This window comes from Macrobrachium nipponense, chromosome 35 (genome assembly GCF_015104395.2).
Source record: "Macrobrachium nipponense isolate FS-2020 chromosome 35, ASM1510439v2, whole genome shotgun sequence".
Classification (NCBI taxonomy): Eukaryota; Metazoa; Arthropoda; class Malacostraca; order Decapoda; family Palaemonidae; genus Macrobrachium; species Macrobrachium nipponense.
Window position 1 is genome coordinate 57,521,410 of NC_061096.1, and position 26,441 is coordinate 57,547,850.

General features: G+C 47.5%; 1 protein-coding gene across 4 annotated transcripts in view; it reads right to left on the bottom strand.

Annotated features, from left to right (window-relative positions):
- LOC135208812 (3-phosphoinositide-dependent protein kinase 1-like) overlaps window positions 1-26,441 on the bottom strand; it is a 106,376-nt gene that overhangs the window by 5,209 nt on the left and 74,726 nt on the right. The window lies entirely within an intron of this gene.

Below are 26,441 nucleotides of genomic sequence, written 5' to 3' on the forward strand. Positions count from 1 at the left end.
CCAAATTTGTTAAAAAGTAGAGTTATTTAAGAGATAAGTAACAACAGCAGGCAGTAAACAAGACATAACTGATCCGACAGAAGTTCATGAAACATTAAATATAGGGTAAAATGTACATAAAGTTAAACTCTATAAACTGAATGAAGATAAACAGAATGAAGATGCTTAAAGTGACTTTTACCAAGGGGTTAAGAAATGTAACGGTTATATATAGGGCAAGAGACTAAATGAAATATCAGTACTGAAAGTACAGAATTATATAAAGACCTCTACCCACAAAAACAACAAATGCTATAAACCTACATAGCGTTAAGGAAACTCATCGTCAACACAAGCATTGAATATAAATACACAATAGTAATAATAAAATTGAAAAAAAAAAAAAGTTTAGTTTAATAACAAAAATAAATACGAGGGGGGTTCATGCAAATCAAATCGTACCTCTATTAACTAACTACAATAGCTCAACAAATGTTATGTTTGTTTGTTTGTATGGTGTTTTTACATTGCATGGAACTAGTGGTTATTCAGCAACGGGACCAACGGCTTTACATGACTTCCGAACCACGTCGAGAGTGAACTTCTATCACCATAAATACACATCTCTCATTCCTCAATGGAATGGCCGAGAATCGAACCCGCGACCACCGAGGAGAGAAGCAAACACCAAACCAACCACGCCACTGAGGCGCTAAAACAATGTTATGAAATAAAAATTAAAAATACTGAAGTACGGATGTATAAGGTCTGAATAAACCGAATAGTCCATGAGTACTTCATAAACTATGTGGGCCATACCAAGAAGCAAAAACATGCTGAAACCAAAGTTTTGGGTAATGTTAGTACCCATACCTCACACTTTGTTTCTTTAAATACCTACCCACACGTCACACTCTGTTTCACACACAGTCTGAGCATAGTCTTATAATGTGGCTCATCTCCCACACTTCACTTCTTTGTTTAAATGAACCTTTGCAATTGGTCCAAACATGCAAAAAGCTCAAGTCATAGCTTGAAAAGGCCCAAGAGGGTCTAGATGCTTCCTTTATCAGAAAAGGGATTTTGACAAAGGAAAATCTATTTCTGGGTGAAGGCCTGTGTCGCCCAGTGAAATGCCCTCATAACACTCATTTCAAGGTATAAATAATTGCTAAATATACCAGAGAAAAAAGCTATATGGAGATGCCAGAGTTACTACCTCTGGATCGATCACCTTCATAGGTGTCAGTATAAAAACAGGGCGAGTGGATGCCACTACCACAGACCTTTAACCAAATAGTCTCTCCTCTCTCAAAATCCCTCACCAGCCGTTACAACAATTCCCCTCCGCTCGTCCCTACTTCTTCTGCCAAGAACTACATTCCTAAATATGCACCCAAGCTTGGGCCAGCTAAAGGGTGGTGAAAGGAAAAGAGAGGTATGGGTTCACTGGGCAACACAGGCCTTCACCCAGAAATAGATTTTTCCTTTGTCAAAATCCCTTTTCTGGGACTGGCCTATGTCGCCCAGTGAAATAGTAACAGAGAATTAGCCATACAAGCTTGGGAGATCTAGAATAAGAATAAATCATTTTATAAATATAAAAGGAAAATTAAAACTTTTCCTTATCATCAAATTTTAATGATCTAAGATTAACAATAACCAAAACAGGAGTAATAATGTAAAAAAAAAAAAAACAAATGGCCAAGTTCATACCATCACCAGAAAAGTCAACATAGTTAATGAATATACAGTTATATAAATAATGGACTTTGTACAAGTACCGGAGTGGGCTGATAAGCAATCCAGTCCGATAAAAGGCTAAGAAGGGAGGGAACACAAGCGAGGCAGGTAGGTGAGAGGGAGTACCAAAAGGTATTAATAGTGAAAAGAATGCTAATTAATAATATCCAACTTCACAAACTACATAATTAGGCTGTATCGACAACATTTCCTGCAGCCACAGCGGATATTTAAGGGCCTCTAGAGACTTTAGATAGTGGCGTTTAAATACTGTCGGGGATTTCCAACCCATATACTTTTTGAGATCATCAAAGTTCATATGATGAAAATAGTTAACTGAGGTAGCTACTGCTCAGATATCATGTACCTGAGGAACTGAATTCGGATTAGCTTATTTAATAAAATAAAGAATTTGTTGTCTGATGCCTTTTAAGGAAATGGTTCCACCTTTCTCTCTAATAAAGAGAGGACCTGAAGACCTATTAGAAGTCCTGTCAAGATAAGACTAGTGTAACAACTGGACATAATGATGGGTCTTGTGGAAGAGGGACAATCTTCCATGGAGACCATCTGTTCTGAGGGTCTTCATTCTTTGCCAAGAATTTCAGGTCCGGAGAAAGCAGAACTTCTCCTGACGGGAGGAAATCAATATGATTTGGTTCTCTAGAGACCCAACAGCTCTGATATTCTAGCACCTGAGGCCAGGCTCAGTAAAAATAATGTTTTTCTTAGAAGGGTTATATAAGAGCACGATTCATTATCAGTATCTGAGGCTAACTTGAGTACTTCATTTAAAAACCAGGAGACCGTATGAGGTCGATTTACTGGTCTCAGCCGAGCACATGTTCTAGGTATAGATGAGAAGTACAAATCTCTTAAATCAATATTAAAGCCAGACTGAAATATCTTTTTCAAGGCGGATTTAGTCATAGTAATAGTACTAACGGCTAGACCTTTTTCGAACAGTTCTAAAAAATGAGATTGCCAGATTCGTAATCATTGTCTGAGCATTTGATTCTTTTAAAAAGATGGCTAATTTCCTCACTGCTGAATCATATTGCCGGAGTGTCGATTCTCTTTTGTCTGATTCCACAAATAATGTGTTAAGCGGGTCAATATTAGCCTCTTTCTGTGCCACAAACTTCATGAAGTCCATAAAGTTAGGGCATTCAGAACTCTTAAGGAAGCTGACACAGTCTGAGTTTGTACCACCTGAGTCAGCTTTGGGTTGGGAATCCTTCTGGGCCGGAGTTTCAACTCTAGAAGAAGAGGAAACCAATTGCTCTTCGGCCAGTTGGGTGCTACCAACACTATCTGCCCTTTGAAAGATCTGAGTTTGTGTACAACTTTCATCAAAAGGTTTATTGGTGGAAACAGGTAAATCTTATGCCAATTGTTCCAGTCTATGGACATTGCATCTGCGGCGTGAGCTAGAGGATCCAAATTGGGAGCCACATGACATGGAAGTTTGTGGTTGGATTCCGTGGCGAACAGGTACACCGAAGGTCCAGAATCTGTAGGCAAATCCAATTGAATGATTTTACGTCCATGGACCATTCCGATTCCAGCGGAGTTGTCCTGGATAGAGAATCCGCAATGACATTTAGTACGCCTGCCAGGTGAGTAGCTGACAGGTGCCAATGATGTTTCATTGCCAGCGAAAAGATTGCTACCATCACATGATTTATGTGGCTTGACTTGGAGCCTCCTCTGTTTAGGCAGTGAACTATCACTGCACTGTCCAAGACTAGTCTGATATGAATATTCCTGGCCGGAGCTAGTCTTTTTAGGGTCAGGAAAACGGCCTTGCTTCCAGAATGTTGATATGAAGCTGGCGGAAAACCGTCGACCATGTTCCTTGAACCTTCTTGTGCTGAGAATAGCCCCCCATCCACTCAGAGAGGCATCCGTGTGGACTACTAGAGATGGTGGGGGAAATTGGAGTGGAACTGACTTGGAAAGACTTGATTGTCGTCCATGGATGTAGTCTTTTCCTTAGTATCAGCGGAATCAAGGAGATCTTATCTCTGAGTCTGCTGTTGGCTCTTTTCCGCCATACCCGGTTGATATCCTTCAGTCTTGCTATTAACATGAGATCTGTTAGTGAAGCAAACTGAAGTGAACCTAATACTCTTTCTTGGGTACAGCGAGACGCCCGTCTGTTTTTTAGAAATTGCCTCGTAGCTTTCGCTATCTCTTTGCACTTGGCTGGCGGAAGAGATAGTTTGTGTGCGGTTAGATCCCACTGGATTCCTAACCATTGAAAGCGAGACGCTGGAATGAGACAGGACTTTTCCTTGTTTATCTGGAATCCCAGATACTCTAGGAATTTCATTACTTTGGCTGTTGCCCTGCGACATTCCTTGTCGTTGGGTGCCCAAATAAGCCAGTCATCTAGGTAGGCTACTAGCGTAACCCCCTGAGCTCTTAGTTCCTGAACTATTGTCTCTCCCAGTTTGGTGAATATTCTGGGCGCTATATTGAGCCCGAATGGCATTACTCTGAACGAGTAAGCCTGTCTTCCTAGTTTGAATCCTAGGTAGGGAGAAAAGTTTCTCGCTATCGGGACGTGATAATAGGCGTCTGTAAGATCGATAGAGGTGGTGACAGCCCCACAGGGAAGTAAGCTCCATACCTGCGAGACAGTTAGCATGCGAAACTTGTCGCATTGAATGCATGAGTTGAGATGGGACAAGTCCAGAATCACTCTTCGTTTGTCCGTGTCCTTCTTTGGCACGGTGAACAAACGTCCTTGAAACTTCAGGTGTCTGACCTTCATTATTGCCTTCTTCTGGAGAAGGTCTTTGGCATAATTTAGAAGGTCTGTTGTTGGGATTTGGTGGAATCTGACTGGTGGAGGAGGCCCTTTTATCCATCTCCACCCCAGACCTTTTGATACTATACTTTGGGCCCATGGACTGAAGGTCCAATGGTCCCGGAGGAGGTACAGTCTCCCACCTCCCTGGACTGGGTCATTGGTTGATTGAGGTCTTACTTCCTCTGCCTCCTCTGAAACCTCTGCCCCTAGAGGTAGCTCTGGGACCAGCTCTGTGCTGGTAAGCTCCTCTTGCTCTACTGCCTCTTCCTTGCCTATTATAAGTTTGAAAGGCTCCTGTGTTTCAAACGAAGCGTTGAAGGCAGGGGAGGTCACAAATGTACCCGAACTCTAGGGCTGTTGAGTTGGCTGACTTTGTACTAGGACAAATTGTTGTTGTGATCGTGCCTTAGACGTTGAAGGTTGACCAAGCTGGGAGACAGGGACTGCTTGTACCACTGTCTGTGACTGAGAGGTCTGGAAGGGCTGATACTTCCTGACCCTCTTCCTATTTTTGGGTTGTGGTCCGGAGGCTTCAAACTTCCTCTTGAAGGGAAGGCCCCAGTGGACACGAAGGTTCTGATTTGCCCTAGCTGCTTCACTGATGACGCCATTAACTACGTCCTCAGGGAAGAGTTTTGGTCCCCAGATTGAAGCCTTAATAAGTTTATTAGGCTTGTGTCTGATGGAAGCATAGGCCAGGACATGCTTCCTGCAGTTCTGCCTAGCAACCACAAAATCATACAGATCACACTGGAAAGTCTGCAGTAGCGACTTTGTTAAGACCCGGAATAAAGGTTCCTCAGAGTAGACTGAAGCCGTCAATTCCGCTGTGGTAATGGAATTGATTGACCTACTCAGTCTACATTTGGCTTTGAATTCTGCCTTTACCAAGGCATCTGGAATTCTGGGAAACCTTTCACTAAATTGTGTGGAAGCACAGTCTGGGTCGAGTCTGCCCACTGTGAAAGTTTCCGGAGCGCCTACCCAGCGCTCCAGATCTCCGGGAAAGAGCTGAGAGGTACTGTCTCTCTAAGTTGAGGCATTGGTTTTTCCTCTATTCCTGCTTGCAGAGTTAATTCTGCAATCTTGGAAATACAAGGGGTCGGGATGTTATCCCTTACCACAAACATAGTATAAATGATATTGTTATGATACAATAAAGTTTTATGCATACTTACCTGGCAGGTATATATATAGCTTATCCTCTTGACGCACTGGCAGAATTTCAAAACTCGCGGCAACCGCTAGTACACTGGTAGTTCAGGTGATGGCCACCCCGTTCCCGTGGCGCTGGTACTTGGAACTATTCCGTTTTCCTCAGATTTTCCTCTGAACCCTGTCTCCTGAGGGGAGGAGGGTGGGAATTTAATTATATATACCTGCCAGGTAAGTATGCATAAAACTTTATTGTATCATAACAATATCATTTTTATGCATGACACTTACCTGGCAGGTATATATATAGCTGATTGACACATTTGGAGGTGGGTCATAGACAGCAACATCGTCATAATTCAAAAATTAACTAAATTTTTAAAATTTATTTATTAAGTTCCTTACCTGCTAAGGTAGCTGACTTCGTAGGTCCTGCCTCTTAGCCTGCTAAACCTTAGTAGCTTCTCAACTAGGATGTGGACCTGTTTGTTTGAGAAAGCTAACAACAAGGGTCTGACAACTGGACATGACCAATCTGCTGACAGAGAACCCTAGCCCTCATTTACCACGGGCATTCATGCTAGGAAAAGTTAGTCACCTGAACCACACACACATACAATAATAACCACTAACCAAAAAACTGAGCTGGTATTAACCTTCTCATCAACCATAAAAAACACTATAACCTAATTAAAATAAAAACCTAGCATGTTATTAGGTTATGGGGTGGAAACTCCTTTGCCCAGTACTGTACCTGAGGATACATACGGGCCTAACGTTTGACAATTATCAAAAGTTTGTCTTCACGTCTCTAAGGTAATGAGAGGCAAACACAGAGTTTGTCCTCCAAAACGTCGAATCTATAATGTCCTTGAGGGCTAAATTTTCCTGAATTGCTAAGGACGTAGCTACTGCTCTCACCTCATGAGCTTTAACTTTAATCAAACCGAAGCATTCTTCCTGACAAAGCAAATGAGCTTCTTTAATGACTTCTCTTACAAAGAAAGCCATTGCGTTTTTAGACATAGGTCTAGTAGGATCTTTAACAGAGCACCACAGAACATGAAGTTCCCCTAATGCTTCTTGTTCTTTCTACGTAAAACCGTAAGGCTCTTACTGGGCAAAGAACCCTTTCTTGTTCTTGACCTACTAGATCAGCCAGTCCTTCAATCTCAAATGATCTTGGCCACGGATGCGAAGGATTCTCATTCTTTGCTAAGAACTCCTGTTGAAAAGAACAAACTGCTTTGTTGTGCTTCCAACCTACTTGCTTGTCAATAGCTTGCAGCTCGCTAATCCTTTTAGCTGTAGCTAAGGCTACTAAGAAAATAGTTTTCTTCGTTAGCTCTCGCAAAGACGAACTGCCCATAGGTTCAAACCTATCCGTCTCCAAGAATTTGAGAACGACATCCAAATTTCCAAGAAGGAGTTCTGCAAAGTCGATCCTTCTTTGTATAAAAAGATCTGAGAAGATCTCTAAGATCTGCGTCGTTGGACAGATCTAAACCTCTGTGTCTAAACACTGCAGACAACATACACTTATAGCCTTTAATTGTCTGATTAGCCAAACCTAGTTCCTTCTTCAGGGTATAGAAGGAAATCTGCAATTTGTGTCACAGAGGTACTGGATGAAGAATCTTCCGATTCTTACACCATTTACGGAAGTTCTCCCACTTCGACTGGTACACTTTGATAGTCGATGGCCTTCGTGCTCTTGCAACTGCCTTCGCTGCTTCTCTAGAAAACCCCCTCGCTCTGACAAGTCTTTCGATAGTCTGAACGCAGTCAGACCCAGAGCGAGGGTGTTCTTGTGGAACCTGTCGAAGTGGGGTTGTTTGAGAAGATCTACTCTCGTGGGTAGACTTCTCGGAGAATCCACTGTCCATTCCAGTACCTCTGTGAACCACGTTTGGGCCGGCCAGTATGGGGCTATCAGAGTCAGCCTTGTTCCTCGACTTTCCCTGAATTTTTTCATTACCTTTCCTAAAATCTTGAACGGGGGAAAAGCGTACGCATCTAGACCCGTCCAATCTAGTAGGAAGCATCGACTGCGACTGCAAGAGGGTCCGGGATTGGAGAACAATAGTTCGGTAACCTCTTCGTCGCTGCGGTAGCGAAAAGATCCACTACTGGAGTGCCCCAGAGCTTCCACAGTCTCTGGCATACTTGAAGATGCAACATCCACTCCGTGGAAAGCACTTGTCCGTCCCTGCTCAACAGATCCGCTCTGACGTTCTTCTCTCTTGAATGAACCTGGTGAGCAGGGTGACGTTTTCTCTCTGCGACCACAGAAGAATCTCCTTCGCCAGGTTGCAAAGGGACAACGAGTGGGTTCCTTGGTTTCCGTATATATGCCAGAGCTGTGGATTGTCCGCGTTGATCTGCACCACTTTGCCGCTGATCCACGGTCTGAACGCTTTCAGAGCCAAGAAGATCGCCATCAGTTCCTTCCTGTTTATGTGCTGCCTTTTCTTCTTCGTTCCAAAGGCCTGACTCCTCCCGAGGCCCAGCGTCGCTCCCAGCCTGCGTCTGACGCGTTCGGAAAATAATATCCGGTCTGGTTCCTCTGCTGGAGTGACGTACCCTCTGACAATCTCCCCGGAACTAGCCACCACTTTAATTCCTCCTTTATCTTTGAAGGAATTGAAACCGGAAGGAATCTGGTTGCGATCTTCTTGGCCAGACTTCGTTCAGAAAGAACTGTAAGGGCCTCATGTGAAGTCTCCCTATGAAATGAACCGCTCTAACGAAGAGAGTGTCCCCAGCAGGCTCATCCACTCTCTCGCCGAGCATTGGTCTTTCAATAGGAATTCTTGCACTTTCCGCCGGCACATGGTCTGCCTTTCGGGTGACGGAAAAGCCCGAAAAGTCACTGAGGATCAGCAATCCCCAAATAAACTAGCTCCTGAGAGGGGATCAACCGTGACTTTTTCAGGTTTACCATCAGACCCAGTTGCTGAGTTAACTCCAATGTGATCGTGTCCTCCAGACATTGCTGTTTTGATTGTGCTCTTATGAGCCAATCGTCGAGGTAGAGAGAGACTCTGACTCCTGACAAATGAAGCCACTTCGCCACATTCGACATCATTCTTGTAAAAATTTGAGGAGCCGTGCACAGACCGAAACAAAGGGCTTTGAATTGATAAATCCTGTCCTGGATCACGAATCTCAAATATTTCCTGGACCTTGGGTGAATTGGAATATGGAAGTACGCATCCTGAAGGTCCAGCGTTACCATCCAGTCCCCTGGTCGTACCGCTGCCAGTACTGAATCGTTCGTCTCCATCGTAAACTTGGTCTTTTCTACGAACAAGTTTAGCTGGCTTACGTCCAGTACTGGCCTCCAACCTCCTGATGACTTCGGTACTAGAAACAGACGGTTGTAAAAACCTGGAGATTCGTGATCCAGAACCGGTTCTATGGCCCCCTTTCCTCCTAACATGCTGACAGCCTGATGCCAAAGAGCCTCTCTCTTCTCTAAATCGATGTAATGAGCCCCTAGGGCTCTCGGAGCTGTAGCGAGAGGTGGTTTCTTGAGAAAGGGGATCTTGTACCCTTCCTTCGCTACCTTTACAGACCAAGGATCCGCTCCTTTGCTTTGCCAGACTTCCCAGAAGTCTAAAAGTCTGGCCCCCACACAAGTCTGGAGGACTTCTGACTCATTGTTTGGTAGACGTTTTGGAACCTCTTTTGGTTGGACTCTTTTCCCTCTCTAAATGCTGGTCGGGAAAAGTCCTACCCCGAAAGGGCTGCTGTGATGTCTTTGTATCCTTCGGGGTCTTCTTCATTACATTAGAAGGTAAATACTTCCTTACAGAAGACGTAAGAAGATCGAGGTAGCCTTCTGAGTGAGGGAGAGAGATATGTCCTTAATGATATCTGAGGAAGAAGCTGTCCTGAAAGCGGAGAGAACATCAACTCGACTTTTGCGCATTCGACACTCCTTTAGCAGCGAACGAGCACAAGAGATGTCTTTTTCTTCAAGACGCCTGCTGTAAAAAGGTGAAGCCAATTCATTAGCTCCATCTCTCAAGGCTTTATCATACAGGACATGATACTTCTCGACAACTCGGATTCTGACGATCTTCCATCTCCGAAGTCCGAGCCAGGGCCCCCAACGACCAGTCAAGAAAATTAAACACCTCAAAAGACGATAGATACCTTTGAGTAAATGGTCGAACTCTGACGAAGTCCACCACACTTTGGCTGAATGTAAGCATGTCTACGGAGCTGTCCAACTATGTTTGGAAAAGTCTCCCTGGGAGGAGGCAGGAACTCCCAGGCCAAGACTTTCCCCCGTAGCATACCAAACACCAGACTTCGAAGCCAACTTGGCCGAGGAAATGCAAAAGAAGTCTTCCCCGACTCTCTCTTCTCCTTCAACCACTCATTTACCGCGTTGAAGGGCTTTCTTGGCCGAAATAGACAAAGTCATTTTCAAAAAAGACGATTTCTTGGCTGTCTTCGTCTTCGAAAATTGCGACAAGGGCGATGGAGGACCTGAAGGTTGAAAATCTCCTTCAAACAAAGAAAGAAGGCACTCTGTTATCTCTTGTAGTCCGAGAAGGAGCTTCCGCATTCTTGTCCTCTTCCGCACTCTCCACAAGTTCTTCCTCCTGCGATGAAATATCTTGAAAACCAAGATCCTGATGACTCTCCAAAGCGGACTCCTTATGCAGAGCCTGCTTAGAAAGCGAATGCGGCGCTGTCTCCTTATAAAACTCCTCTCTTCCTTGTCGAGAAACAGTTTTGACTTGCTCTGCCCGCCTGCGTCCTGCGTCCTCCTGAACGTATGCGTCCACCATGCGTCCATCACTCTTCCTCTTGCGTCCTGCGTCCTGCACTGCTTCGTCCTTCTTAAGGGATGCACTGCGTCCTGGCTCGCGTTGCACGTCCTGCGTCCTCTTGGAGGACTTAACCGGGAGAGACGAGTCCTTACGTCTAACCGAAGGTTGTTCGGGCTTCTCCCATGATTGAACAATCACTGCCAATCTCTCCTGCATGTCCCGCAGAACTTCCTTCGTCTCCGCTTCCTTACGAGACTCCTGATGATGAGGAGATCGAGGACGCACCGGGTCTAATACGGAGAGGCGAGCGAACCTGCGGTCTACGCAGAGGAGTTCCCTCTAAGCGGAGAAACACCTCTCACCGCACCGCTAGAAACTTCCAACTGACGAGAAATCCTCTTCCTTTTGAAAGGGATAATTTCTTCATCCTCCGATGAAAAAATCTCAGGGCTACTCCACCCTTCTTGGTCGACAGCCCTTTCATCCTGTGATGAGGAGGGAAAACATGACCTCTTGAGAGGACGCGATACTTCCGCGAAACGCCTACTCCTTCCCGAGGCCGAACTATCCGAAGAATAACGGCACTTCCCAGTATCGCCTTTTCTATGGCGTACTGCAGCAGCCTGGGACGTAACAACAGGACTGCCATGAGGGACGACTGATCGCGAGTCAACCCTCTCGCCTCCCTTCGACTGTCGACATGCCTTCTCCCTTGGTCTGGGAGCTTGACAGAGGTCTCGGTCTAGGAGCACGAGAGGACGATCAGGCGCCCCTCCACAACACTGTCACCAAACACTTCCACTTTTGTCTGTTAATCGTTTAATTTTGATCTCCCATGGACCGCAAGGGCAGCGAACACTTTCACGATTTGTGGATCAGTAGTATCCTCAGATACAGCAACTGGCGCAGGAGAAACCTGAGGGGAAGGTGCTACGTCTACATGTGAATGAGCTGGAGAAGACACTGCAAAGATTCATTCAAAGGCTTACTCGAAGATCCCGATCTCTCACTCCTAGATACAGATCTTCTAACCCGATCTTTTTCTAATCTCTCAACATACTTCATAAGAGCCTTCCACTCTTTCTCTCATTCAGACACTGACATTCATTGCACCTATTGTCCCACGTACATACAAACTCCCGACACTTCTTACAAATAGTATGTGGATCTACCGATGATTTCGGCAGTCTCACCTACACCCTTCTTTCACACAAACTCTAAACATACTTCCTGAATCAGCATACTAAACCAGATCCAAACAAAATGCGATTGCCACTCTAACTTCGTGAATACGATACCAATATCCAAAAAGTCAGTCAACGAGCAGGAAATTAACAGAGAACCAACAACGATGTTGCCGGTTCGGCTGGCAGAGAAAATCTGAGGAAAACGGGAATAGTTCCAAGTACCAGCGCCACGGGAACGGGGTGGCCATCACCTGAACTACCATGTACTAGCGGTTGCCGCGAGTTTTGAAATTCTGCCAGTGCGTCAAGAGGATAAGCTATATATATACCTGCCAGGTAAGTGTCATGCATAAAAACAACCTTTAATTGGCATCAACTTCGTGTTGGTGCACTCCCATTCTGAAAGAGTGCGGACCCATGCCGACTGTGCCTGGTCCCTAGGATAGATCACCGTCTCCTTGGGACTTTGTCTACCCTTACAAAGGCTTCCTCAGCTAAACGAGCGTAGCCTGGGAAGGGAAATTGGAGACCCGCCGGGAAGAATTCATAATCTTCTACCGGACGGGTACCACATCCTTCAATTGTCAGCATGCCCTCAGAGAAAGGAGCATGCAGAGCCAACCGCCATGGGTTGTTTTCCTAAATGGCGGGAGCTTAGACGCATACGGTACAACAAAGGATTGTTGTGTGCCTCCAAACTGAATAAGTCCGGCCAGCAAACTCTCCTGAGTTTGTAGTCTCTGAGCAAGGGACAGGATGGATTGTCCTGATGTCTCCAAGCCCGAAGCGAGCTGAAAAGACATCGATTGGAATCTCGAGTCCACCATGCTGCCCATCTTCTCCATTAGGAGATTTGCAAAGGCATCTGGGTTAAAGCCGGATTCCAATGGTCTGGTTTTAGGACCTTTAGCTCTCAACCCCTTATGTGGGGGAGTAGCTTTCGCCGGGGCAGTCAAAGGCTTGGTAGCCAATGATGACCTGGCGGAGTCCGCTGGAGAAGGCTTAGCTGGTCTGGCCGCCTTCTGCAGGGACTCCTTTGTTAAAGTTTTCACCTTGGGGATTACAGAACCAGACCTACCCCCAAGGATCCTGGACTTTGAGAAGCCCTGGAAGGAAGATGATGAAGAAGAAGATGGACTAAAAACATTAATTTTAGAGCTAATACCTCCTGCCTCACTTACCTCCCTACCTTCTTCCTGAGAGTCGATGGCCATCGGTTCTTTATGTAGGCTGATGTCTGCTACCTCTCCAGTCACTTCCTCACATAAACCCTCTTCAAGGGGGATCTGGGTATCGATCCTCTCTATGATAGGAGCCGCAAGTTCCCTAGCTACTGCTGCCAAAATCCTAGCATTGGGATAGAGGAAAGAACACATCTCCTCCGACAGCATATAGGGACATCCAGCGGCTACGTTCCTACCATAGCCGCCCACCCAGATCTTCAAGTTTGTTAGTGAGGAGGCCTTAAGCGCCAGAGGGGTCTGTAAGAAAGGACAAAATCAGATCCTCTAGAAATTCCCATCCTAAATGAAACTATGTTCAAAATAAACAAAACTAAGGTGCGGATGGTACTTACCGACTCATTAGTTACGTTTTGTACTAAGCTGTAACATACTTCGCAGCCATCCGGACACCAGACTAGGAAGTTTTCCATCTGTACCGAATAGCTGGCATGAGATCGGCAGACTACATGCCCACAAGGTTGTTGGAGAACAGCTGAACAGCTCAACTCCAGACAGTGTACCATCTGTAGGTTAGAATTGATACATGAGTACACTTAAACTAGTTTTATGATAACTAGTTACAGGGAAAAACCAACTCTTCATAAAGAATTGTACTAAAAAAACAAGCTGTGAAAGTCTCCGCTTGCTCTGGAATCCATAATCTCATTATCATGATCGCTAATACCGACGGAACTGGTTTCATACGAACAGAACAGGGAGCCAGGTAAACCTGGTCTGAATCTGAATGCACTGGAAAAAAGAGTAGCTATTCCAAGTTATATGGAAAAGTATTCTAAACCTGGTTCTCCCCACCCCCCCACCGACCGGAATGGGGGCGGTAGCAAAAAATTTGAGAATAATGAAAAACAGAGCGGTGGACACAGCAGTACTAATAACTTCCGGTGTGTAAAACCCTGGCGAGAGTGATGATAGATCACACTTCAACCGGGAAACACAGAGCCGGCTAAGTACCCACGGAGATTACATAATCTCTATTCCTTGACCTCCTCTGACTAATCCCCCCGATTAGTGCTCACTCCAGCTGTCGTCCGAAGGTTTACTAGACAGTGAGCTAACAAAACCCACCAACAAACCGGCCGGAAGGGAAAGAGGGCAGGAAGGGGTAATTAGTAAATTTACAAAAAGGGGTATAACAGAATACGTAAACTACAACTCCTAACCTCCTCCGATAATCGATGGTGCTCAACGCTCCAGCTGCCGTTCCCCGAAGGTTTACTAGAACAGCGAGCTAACAAACACCACCGGAAACGATTCCGGGCCGGAAGGAAGAGCACGGAGGGGGAATGGGTAAATTAGGGGTAATCGCCTGCAACCCCTAGCCGACCTGGGTCCCCAGGTTAAGTCAAACCTTCCGAGAAGCCGTGAAAAAACCTCCTACAACTAAAGGGGGCAGAAGACAGCAGGCCAACTGACACCCTAAAAGAGGAATTACCCGAGGCTATAATAACTAAAATACTGAAACAGGAATTATTGGAAGTACCGACGAATAAAATAATTCACCTACTAACCTAGCCTAACCCTTGTCCCACATTTGTTCCACCATTTGTCGAAGAGTATCCCTCAGCACAGGGTCCTTGTATCTGGCGGACAGTTCCCTCGGTGTTGACGTCAGGGGAGGACTGTCCTTGAAGGGGATGTAATATCCCTTCTTGATGACTGACAGCGACCAGGTGTCGTCTCCTATCCGTGCCCAGGCTTCCGCAAATTCCTGTAGCCTGGCACCTACTGGTGTTTGGAGGATCTCGATCTCATTTACCCTTTTTAAAGGTCGGAAGAAGGCTCTCTTCCTTTTCATTTTTCCGTAGCTTTCCTTTTGCAGGTTGCTCTAGAAGGAGGGCCTCCTCGAAAGGGCTGTTGCGATGTACGAGCCCCTTTCTTGTCTTCAATGACCACAGGTCTATTCTTCTTCGAAGATTGCATGAGAAGATCCTGAGTCGCCTTCTCAGTTAGAGAATGTGAAATATCCTTCACTAACTGAGAAGGGAACAAATGCTCTGATAATGGAGCGAAAAGTAAAGCGGCTCTCTGCGAGGGAGAGACGGCTTTAGTCAAGAATTAACTGAAAACCGCTCTCTTTTTTAAAATTCCCGCTCCAAAGAGAGAGGTGACTTCTCCTGAACCATCCTGAACCGCTTTATCTATGCATGCCAGGATGCTCAGCAAAACTTCTGGGTTTAGGCCTTCTGCGTCATGGGTCTTTTTAGCCAAAACCCCAAGGGACCAATCCAGGAAATTGAACACTTCCAAGACATGGAAAAGCCCCTTGAGGAGGTGATCCAATTCAGAAAGGCCCCAAGTCGCTCTAGCCGAGTTTAAGGCATGCCTCCTCGACGAGTCTACTAGACTCGAGAAGTCCGATTCTGCCGAAGCTGGAAGAGACAGTCCCATGTTCTCTCCTGTCTCGTACCATATGCCTTTTCTGCCCGTCAGTCTGGCAGGAGGCATACAAAACACCGTCCTCCCTAGTTCCTTCTTCGATTGTATCTAGGAACCGAGAGACTGGAGGGCCCTCTTCATTGAGATGGCCGGTCTCATTTTAAGGAAGGACGATGACTTCAGAGCTTTAGCACTTGAAAAGAGAGCGCGGAGAAAGCGGAGCAGCTGGGGTCAGAGAATCTCCATATTCTTTGAGGAGTGCCGTTAGAACTTTATAATTCGATAGTCCTTCTTTACTTGGAGCCTATTCTTCTGACACTTCCTCTAGCTCGAGAGGGTCAGAAGGAGAACGATCCCTTTTATCGCATGTTTCTTCCTTCGACCTCACTCTTTCCGAAGGCAAAGGACTTCTCATAGGTGAGGGACTAAGTGACATCGCCTCCCTATGTCTAATCACTGGCGAATCTTGTCTAACTGGCGCCTGGCTGGCTCCTCTCGCCTGGCTGGCGCCTCGCGCCTGGCTGGCGCCTCGCGCCTGGTCGGCGCCTCGTTCCTGGCTGGCGCCTGGTTGGCATCTGGCACCTGGAAGGATCCTGGTTGTGATCTGGCGCCTTGCGCCTGGTTGGCTCTTCACGCCCTGCGAAAACTTCTCTCTTGTACAGCGAATCAATTTCAGGTGTTGCCTGGCACCTGCTTGGCACCTGGCGCCTGGCTGGCGCTTCTTCCTCTTCTTCCTCTCGCCTGTCCAGTGCTTCGTTCCCAACAGAGATGGCCGCCTGTGCGACATCTTCCCTGGAGGGTTCGTTGCGCCTGGCAGGAGATCGGTGTCTAGACCTTTTGATAGGCAGCTTGTTGTCCTTTCTACGAGAAGGCTCTTTGGATAGGACTCCCACCAAAGAAGCTAGCTGCTCCTGTAGATTTAACAGGATCTTCTTGGTCGACGGCTCTCTTTCCTCTTCATAAGGAGGAGAGGGAGATCTGGAAGGCGCTTGAGGTTCCCTTGCAGCAAAGGGAGTCGACTCTTTTCTAGCTCTCTTGATAACCGAGGGCGCTTCTTCTTCTGAAAAGCGCTCGGGGCTAGAATCCAAAGCAGGCTCTTTCCAGTTCCTCTTCAATGGGCGAGAAAGATTCGTGTCCTTCCACCCGCGTTTTGGTGAGGGAGATCCTGAAGAAGAGAAGCACTCACGCAGGACGCTTTTTCAATAGCGGTCCCTGGCAGTCTGAGGTGATACAGAGCCTGCCGAAGGGACGCCTGATCGGTGGGGAATCTCCACAACCTCCGTAAGGCTTTCGACTTTCCTTCTCCTCTGGGCCAGGGAGCTTGGAAGAGGTCTAGGCCTGGGAGCGTCGCAGAGCCGACCAGACGCCCCCTCCACTACACTGGGGACACTTACATCACTTGAAATATCACCATCACTTTGCTCACCTTCTAAAGCCGCCATTTTTTCTTGCATCCTTTGAAGGGAAGCTTTCAGGTCTGCAATTTCCAATGCAGAATCTGTCGGATTTGCAAACTGTGATCGGTCTGATACAGAGGGAGAATAATTCATATTATGAGGAGAAGAAGCTACAGAACTAGATAAAGGTTCATTAGATCTAGATCTACTTAGGCTTTTAGAAGCCGCTTTCCTCACTCTGTCTCTCTCTAACTTCTTCAAGTAAGAAGTTAGAGTCTTCCATTCTTCAGCACTCAACCTTTCACATTCATTACAAGCGTTAGCCAAGGAACATTCAACAACTCTACAACGTCGGCATACAGTGTGAGGATCTACCGAAGCCTTCGGCATCCTCACCTTGCAGCCTTCATTCACACACACTCTCACACCAACACTCGAGTCAGACATTTTTAAGAAAAATCCAAAAGCAAGTCCAAAACAAGTCCACGATAGCGAATGCCAAAACAACGATCCAAGTACGTCACCAAAAGTCGGCCGAAAGAAGATCAATTGCGTTGAAAAAAGAATTCCAGTCAGGAGGTAGTAACAACAATGTTGACACCACCAGCGACAGAGAAAATCTGATAGAAAACGGGAATGGTTCCTAGTCCTGGCACCCAGGGCAGGGCGGTAGATCACCTGACCTACCTGTAGCGAGTGCCGCGAAATTTGAATTTCTGTCGGGGACGACGGAGTCTATAGCTAAGTATATATCTGACAGGGAAGTTGAATGTATGAAAATGCAATTTTCGACAAATTGTCATTTGTTCCGATATGTTATTCAAACCATCGGTCCTTTACAATAGGAAGACTTACTTCTTGGTGGGAGGAATCTGAGTCTTGAAGAACATACTGGTGTTCGCCCAACCTTGGATTCCCTCCCTGGTCGTACGAGCAGAGGGGTTGGGATCCTAGCCTCTGCCCAATTGATCGGGGTATGTACCGCAGGATCAATGGTCAGACCTCTGGACCCAAGTAATAAGAGAGGGGCAAGCATATCTCTTAAAACTAGCAAGCAAGAACTTGTTCCTGTTGCAAGAGGCAACATAAAGTTATGGGTTTGTCTCTTGTTGGCATCCACTCCCCCCCCCCCCCTTGTTGGGGGAAGTGGTGGATATTCACTCCTATCCCTAATGAAAGGGATAGGATGGGGCTCGGTCAAGTAGCTTACCTGCATCTCTTCCTTTTCCAGCGTAGTGACGACCATGTCCCTCTGCCCACAGGTAGAGGGAGAGAAAGATGGGGAAGAGAAGCCAGTCGCACTCTCATTCACTCATTCATTCCTACAGTCACACCAGGAATCGATGCTGTTCTGCCTGCTCGGGTGATGGGTAAGCTACACAATGTGTTGAGCAGCCACCACAGGTCCCAAGGAAAAAGTATCCAAGGACTTGTGGACAATATCCTGAAGGTAGAAGGAAGTGAAGGTGGTCTGGTTAGACCAGACCCCTGCCTTCAGGACCTGCGCCTCGGAGAAGTTCTTGCAGAACGCAAGTGAAGGACCAATGCCTCTGACTTCGTGGGCTCTCGGACGAAGGGGACGGATGTCGTCACTACCATCAGTTTCGTACGCTCTCCTGATCACCTCACGCAGCCAGAAAGAAAGTGTGTTCTTGGATACTTCTTTCTTGGTCACCCCAGTGCTAACGAAGAGGCGTCGACACTCAGGCCTGAGGTGTCGAGTTCTCTTCAGATAGCGCCGTAACGCCCTCACAGGACAAAGCAGCATCTCATCCGTATCGTTGTCGGTGAAATCCATTAGGGAGGGCATTGTGAAAGACTCGAACCTGCCGTCAGGGATCGACGGATTCTGAGTCTTGGCCACGAAGTTTGGGACGAAATCGAGCGTCACAGATCCCCATCCCCTGGAATGCTTTACATCGAAAGACAGACCATGAAGTTCCCCTACTCTCTTCGCCAATGCCAGGGCCAACAATGGCTCGAATGGTCTTCTTCGAGTCAAACTCCTAAGGACGAGAGTCACGTCCCACCCTGGGGGCCTGAGTTCCCTGGGTGGGCAAGACCTTTCGAAGCTCCGTGGGCAAGACCTTTCGAAGCTCCTCATAAGCAAGGAGATCTCGAACAAATTCGAGATATCCAATCCCCTCAGCTTAAGGACCAGGGCCAGGGTGGCTCTGTATCCTTTGACTGTGGGGACGGAGAGGAGCTTCTCTCGGCAAAGTAAAACGAGGAAATCCGCTACCTGCTGAAGAGTGGCTCTAAGAGGAGATAGACCCTGTCTACGACACCAACCACAGAAGACGGCCCACTTTCCCTGGTACACAGCTGCAGAGGACTGTCGGACGCGTCCAGCCATCTCTGTTGCTGCGCTGCGAGAAAAGCCTCTCATTTGCAAGATATGGTGGATAACAGCCAGCCGTGAAGTTGTAGGGACTGGACTGTTCGGTGGTAACGTTCTACGTGCGGCTGGACCTTGGAGGAATAATGGGAGGAGACGCCCCGCATGGGTCAGACCGTTCAGTAAAGTGAAGCCAGTTTACCGCGTGGCAGCCACGCCCAGGACTGGCAAAAGAGAGACCACACCATAAGGATTAATAGAAACGCTTCAGTTACTTTTCCCATCTTTTATTTTCATAATGCGTCTTTTCATGGCATAAATGGAGGCGAAAAGTGTTAGACATTCTATCATTCTTTTAAAGAACACAGTTAATTATTTCATCATACATAATACCTTACTTTATTACTCAGAAATACAATACAAATTTTTCATAATCTTATATACATATAACCTATTACTGGCACAAATTTAAAGCTATTCTTTTTATGTCTGCTAATTCCTTAGTCCTTACTGTTTGTTATCGCCTACTATTAGGAGTTATTGATCGCTAAAATGAATTAACTTAGTATATATCTGGCGGGTCTTTCCTGCGACCTGCGATTGAAGTTTAGCAGCAATCCGCTTACCAGCATAATTATATCTCACTTGCAAATATTTTTCAGTTATTGTTTTAATCAATAAGTGCAAGTGATTGTCCAATGGTTGAGTATCATACATGTGATAATCGAATTCTGAAGATATTGTTTTGCCTCTGTAAGCTGCCAATACTGGAACTAACTAATTTATGGAAGTTAACTCTCCCCAGTGTTTTGTTACAGGACAACATTTCCCTCATTTTTTCCGCATGTATTGCATATATCAATAACATCATTTGATGGATACACCAATTTTCCTTTAGTTTTTAATTTGATGAGGGTGTGACGAAAATTAGCGTCTTTTAATGTTAATGCATCACACTGTAAAGACTTTTTTTTTAATTTAACAACAAAGCCTGCAAAATAAGCTACTATTTTATTTGAACATTTTGACAAGTGGTAATGGTTTGGAATATAATCATAATCATCTTCCTTGCCATCTGAATATGCTTCTTGAACTTCTAAAACTCAATGTCTTGAAACTGCAACCTGCTCTTTTATGCTGCTTGAAGCAGTTAATATGGACACCGACTCTGATGGCATTAAGTCATTATGTACAAGTAGCCTTTTGTAAGCAGCAGAGAATTGTCTCGCTGTTGGATTATCATTACGGCCTCCCATGCTTCTTACTTGACCAAAGAATAGTTCAATATGATCCTGACTGAATTTGTAGGTCATCAAAAATTGTAAAGGCCCACCATCTGATCCAATACAGGTTTCGTACAGAATCTGAAGACTTCGTATGCAATAGAGAAAGCCAATTAATTAAACCAGTTTTTCGATCTTATTTTAAGATGTCTTTACCATCCTGAAGTCTCAAAGATCTGATATATGTTTCTGCTTTTATTAGAAAATCTTTAATATCACTTGCATTATTCTTCTGAATTGGTCTTTTAAATCCTTTGGTATTTAGATTTCGAGAATTTGATGTGTCAAATAAGGTGTTGAATACCAAAATGAATTAAATAGTAGCTTCACTTCCCTCAAATTCACTTATTTTTTCATCAAGGCATTATAGTTTCAGTAAACGTGTTAACTGTCTGCGGATAAAATGGACTACGAAATTATGTGTACCGTAAGTAGAAGAGTACGCACATGAAAGAAAACTAAAAGAACGAATTAAAATAACATTGCGTATCAAAAATAAAAAGAATGACACCTTAGTCATCACAAGGTCGCATACCTACGGTCGACCAAGGGATTAAGTTGCCAGTCCCAATATGGCGGCCAGCGACCTGAGTGGCTTCACTTATCCCGCAGCAAGGCGTCTCCTCCCATTATTCCTCCAAGGGCTGGACGAGAAGGTTGTGCCAAGGGGGAATCTCTCTCGGTGCTTCCGCAAGCAGAGCCAGCAGGTCCGGATACCCAGGCCATTTGGGAGCCACCAGGATCATCCTGAGATTCGGCGTGGCCAGCACTCAGCTGATCACCTTGCGAATCAGACAGAAGGGAGGAAAGGCGTAAGCGAAGAGGTTGTCCCACAGGTGTTGAAGAGCGTCCTCTGCAGCTGCCCATGGGTCCGGCACGGCTGAAAAGAAAACTTGGAGTTTTCTGTTGTGCCGGGTGGCGACCAGATCCACAACTGGACGCCCCCATAGGTTGAAGAGCCTTTCCGCCACGTCTGGGTGTAGAGACCATTTGGTTCTTATCACCTGATCCCGACGGCTGAGCTTGTCTATTACTACATTCCTCTTGCCTGGAATGTAGCATGCTGACAGCTCTATCGAGTGAGCCACGGCCCATCCATGCACCTGCACAGTCAACTGGTGCAGCGGAAGAGACACTAGGCCCCTCTGTTTGTTGACGTATGCCACTACTGTGGTGTTGTCGCACATCAACACCACCGAGTGTCCCACCAAGCGGTCCTGAAACTCTTGGAGAGCGTAGAACGCCGCCTTGAGTTCCAGGACATTGATGTGAAGGTGCTTGTCATGATAGTCCCACACACCTGCAGCCAGCAACTCCTCCAGGTGTGCGCCCCATCCCTCAGTGGATGTGTCTGAAAACAGCAACATCTCAGGGGAGGGAGTGCGGAGAGGCACTCCTCTTAAGAGGTTCCTGAGCCTGTGACCAACTCTCCTTTAGTCTCCACTGAAGAGACCGCAGGTGAAGACGTCTGTGAGGAACTAACTTCTCGAGTGACGACAGGTGGCCGATCACGACTTACCATTGCTGAGCAGACTGTTCCTGTCGAGACAGAAATCGGTCGGCTGCCTCCCTGAATCTGCTGATCCACAAGTCTGCGGGGAAGACTTGCCCTGCTTCCGTGTCGATCAGCATACCCAGGTACTTCATCCTCTGCTTAGCAGCCGAGGAAGCGCTAGCCAAACTCTTGGGCTTAGCCGCAGTAGCTCGAGGCTGCCAGAAGCCTTCGAGACTGCCTGGTGTACTAGGCAGTAACTGTCATCAGTGGACCGCCTTTCTACTGCAGCGTCCACCATCTCTCCAGGGAAGAGAGAGCAGGAACTCTGAATAGGTCCATTACGTAGTCCAAGTGCCGCCTCGCGCCCAGCCCCCCTGGATACCCGGGTAAGAACTGCGTCCCTACTACGAAGTACCAGGTTTGCCCACGGGTTTACCGTCTGATGGGCGAGGTAGGAAATGGCCCTACCTCCAGACTGGCAAAGTCTTATGAAAGCCGGGTCTTCTTTGAGAGTAGAACTCCCAGAGTTGGCCGCGACTTTGGATACTGTGAGGGACCACAGATCCAACCAGGAGACTACCTGAAAAGCCACCATAGCGGTTGATTCCAGGGCAAGTGCTCTGGTTCTCCTACAGGAGCTGCTGCAGGGACACACCCGGAGTTAGCCTTGCTAGTTCTGGGTTAACCTGTTTGGGCGGCATTGGATCCTCAGAAGGCACGTAGAAACGCCGCTGTCGCTGTAGAGGAGGAGAAAGTAGCTTAGACGACCTGCCTGACTTCAGTGAACCCTCCCGTCCGGAGACTAGAGACTCCTCCTGGTCAAGCACGGAGTTGGCCAGCTCTGACCGTGGCAGCCCCAGCGTCGGTTTGGGTTCCCTCTTCGGGCCCCAAAACGACTCGAGCCGGGAAGTGGGCTCGGATGGTGGGAGCTGCAATCCTTCCCCGAGGTCGTTGTGCTGACGAATCAGCGCAATAACCTCGGCAAAGTTCCACTGGATCTCTGGAGTGACGGCGTCTTGAGGAGTAGGACCGTCAAGTCCCTCCAACAAGAGCGACTCCCAAGATCCTCCTCCTTCAGAAGGAGGAACAGCAACAGACCCCTCTCGGTCTCCTCCTGTCACTTGCGCGTACGTCCTGGTTGATCCTAAGACCGTGCCTGGCATGTACGGCGTCGTGACGGGATCGCAAGGGGCGCGCAGGTGCCTCGCTCTTCCCGGCGTAACCCAAGGAAGTTGAAGGTACAGGAGAGGAAGACCTGACGCTCCCCCCTCACTCACTGGCAGAACCAGTGTGCTTGGAGGGCTGCAGGTGATCACCAACCCGCGGTGGGGATCGAGCTGCAGGCCTGGTCGCACCGCGTGAGCTGCTGCTGGTCCCCCTATCCACCCGGTCCCTGTGGGAGCGGCGGTCAGGGGACCTGCAGAGACCACTGTCGCGGTGAGACCGGTGCGTGTCCTGGCGGCGCGTCAAACCGCTGGTACCAGCCAAAGCTGGCGCCAACGATCGGGGGGACCTCTTCCCAGCCTCAGCCCGTGGCCGGTCAGGGACCGTCACGTCGACCCGGGTTACCGGCTGGTCGCTGCGAGAGCGGCCGCTGGCCTGGTGAGAATCACCTGAGCGGCTCTCACCAGCCTTCTGCTCCGTGCCGCGGTCCTGGCACCGAGCAAACTCTGCCGCCAGAACTTTGGCGGGAGACTGTACACTCGGAACCTCTCGCAAACGAGAGACCGAGCCGGAACCTGGCGTAGCGGCAGCGCCGCTAACACCAGGCGAGGAAGTACCGGTGTTAGCCGGTACCCCTCTGGTCCCCGTCTTCTTCTTCCTTGCGGAAGGAGCGACGGGCCCTGTTCCCAAAGGAGCAGGAGGACCAGCAGAAGGAACCCCCGTCCCACCGGAGTGGGACGGGCCCTTAGAAGTTCCCGAAGGAGCCTTCTTGAGGGGGGGAGGAGGCAGCCTTCTTCTTCTTCGGCTTGGGAGCCTTAGAAGTCGAAGGGGAAGAGGCGGCAGCAGACGACGAAGAAGACGATGAAGAAGACGACAACGACACCTTCCTCCTCCTCTTCTTCAGCTCTTGCAGGACAGACGTCAGGTCAGCCATCCAGGAAGGACCCGGGGCTGCTGTTGCTGAAGCAACAGAGCCCGGCTGCACCTGTCCGGACAGACCAGCATCTGGGGGCAGCAACACCGTGGGCTGGAACGACGTGGGCAGGAGCGGCAGGAACGGCAGGACCAGCGGCAGGAACATCTTTAGCGGCAGGTACGGCAGGCAAAGCAGGTAGGCCAGGAGACTTAGCGGCAGCCAGTGACATCCTGGGTACCGGCGGCAGATCCAGGGGCGAGCTCTTAGGGCAGCGGAAGTCTGGGGAAGGCAGCACGAAGAACTCGGGCGGCAGTGGCACGCCCCTCCTCGGTACGGCAGCGATCGGCCCTTGCAAGGCGGCTGTTGGCGTCACCGACATCACATGGGGAGTGTAAACCAGGTGAGGAGGGGCGGCGTACCTTGGGGTAGAGATCGTGGTAGTGGTGGTGGTCACCGCTCCATGGGTGACCGCCCCAGACGCTGAATAAGCCCCTGAATACTCGGCACGCCCTGCAGTCCCAGTGACGCCCACACCTGTCCAAGGTCGTCCCCCACGGAAGAAGCACCTGCGGGAGCAACAGTCGGGTAAACATGAGGGGTTCCCTCTCGCACGAGGGGAGACGAGCCCCACCCCGAGCGAACGGAAGACCCCGAATACAGTTGTACATCGGGGTAACGAGCGCCCTCCTCCACACTCGACTGATCAAGCGAGGAGAAGGACTCCGAAACCTCCCCCCCAAAGGGAAAGGTGCCATACGTGGGAGCTGAGCCGGGGGCAGGAAAGACGAGGAAGTATCAGTAACCAAAGGAGTCGCTGGAGAGCTTTCCGATGACTCCTTGGCAGGCCTTCGCTTCTTCCTACCCTCGTACAACCCCCACTGCACCTCCGACCAATTGACACAAATTACACATGGCTCGGCCCGAGAGCATTCACGCCCTCGGCATCGAGTACACAAATCATGGGGATCCACTTCTGGAAATGAGCGAAAACCACCGCATTTACGCCCCTCCAACCCGGGACACACTCTACGGATGAAGGGGGGGCGGGGCGAAAGCTCCATTTCTTGATCCATGATATCAATAAATAAATGAAAATGAAAATACAGTATTTACAAATTTCACTTTCAAAGCCAGACAAACCAGTAGAAGAATACACAATACACAATTCCAAAGCATACGAAGATGTAGCGGGCAGAGAGCGATGGCGAACAACGTCCTCACACCACACAGCCGAAAGCAAAAGTGATTCTTCACCTCTCAGTCGCGCGGTGCTCGCACTGTCGGACAAGCAGTTAACTACCGAACTCCCTTGTTTGAAGCTTACGACCATTCCAGCTGCCGCTAGTTACCTTCCTATTGTAAAGGACCGATGGTTTGTATAACGTATCGGAACAAATAACCTTCTCATTTAAAGGTGTACATGCAATTCCAATGCATGCATCATTGCAGCTTTTTATGCAATGGTGTGACAAATGTTTTGGGTATTCTAAGAGTAACAAGTTTTTTTAGAGGGAAAAGGTTATCCTTGTAAAGTTTAATTATCAATAGATAATGCTCCAGGTCATTCTGAATCCATCAACACCGAACACCGAAATGTGCGGGTCACATTTTTGCCTTACAATACGACCTCATTTCTTCAGCCTTTTGACCAAGGCATTATTTGGCATGTCAAGGCCACCACCTGTACTCGACAGGTCTTAGGCGTAACACCAGTAGCTATTGATACCAACCCTGAAATGAATGTTATGACTGTTGGAAAACATTCTCCATTGCCGATGCAGTACTTTCACCCATGGTAAATGTGTACTTGAAGAATTTGTGGGTTGAGGCTCTGAAGAATTTCAAAGGGTTCTAGGTACAATGGCAAGGCAAGGAGGATCTTCAAAATGGCAAGACAAGTTAGTGGCTACAGAATGGGTGACACGATTATGATGGCGCTGCTCAGTCTTGAACAGGATATCAAATTGATGACCAAGGAGTTGAAGAGCTAAAGAAGTCATTTATGTCAAAGGAGAAGAATCAGAAAGTGAAATTTATGTCAAAGGAGAAGAATCAGAAAGTGAAGTTGAACTACTTCCAAGTGAAGTGTTTAACCTAATTCAAAATACTAAGATAAGGGAATTTAATCCTTCCAAGGAAGACAGCATCAGAGCAGAAGAATAGAATAGAATAAAGAAGTTAGGCCAACAGCCAAGCACTGGGACCTATGAGGTCATTCAGCTCAAAGAGAAATCAACAATAAGAAGGTTTGTACGGTGTAACTGGAGACAAACCTCAAAGCTGCACTGTGAAGCAATTGTTAAGAAAGGGTGTAAAGTCAGAAGGAAGAAAGAGAGTATCAATGGAAGTACAGGTAAAGCAAAGAAAGAGGTTGTAGCAGGGGACCACAGGGATGCTGCAAAGACCCTTTAAGTAATGCCTACAGTGCATTGTGTGAGGTGCACTGATGGCACTACTCCCCCTCCAGAGTAGCATTAAAGTGATCCATTTGATATATGAAGCAATGGTACCACTATAGCAGGTATATGATGAACTCTAAAGGCAAAGGAAACATTTCCC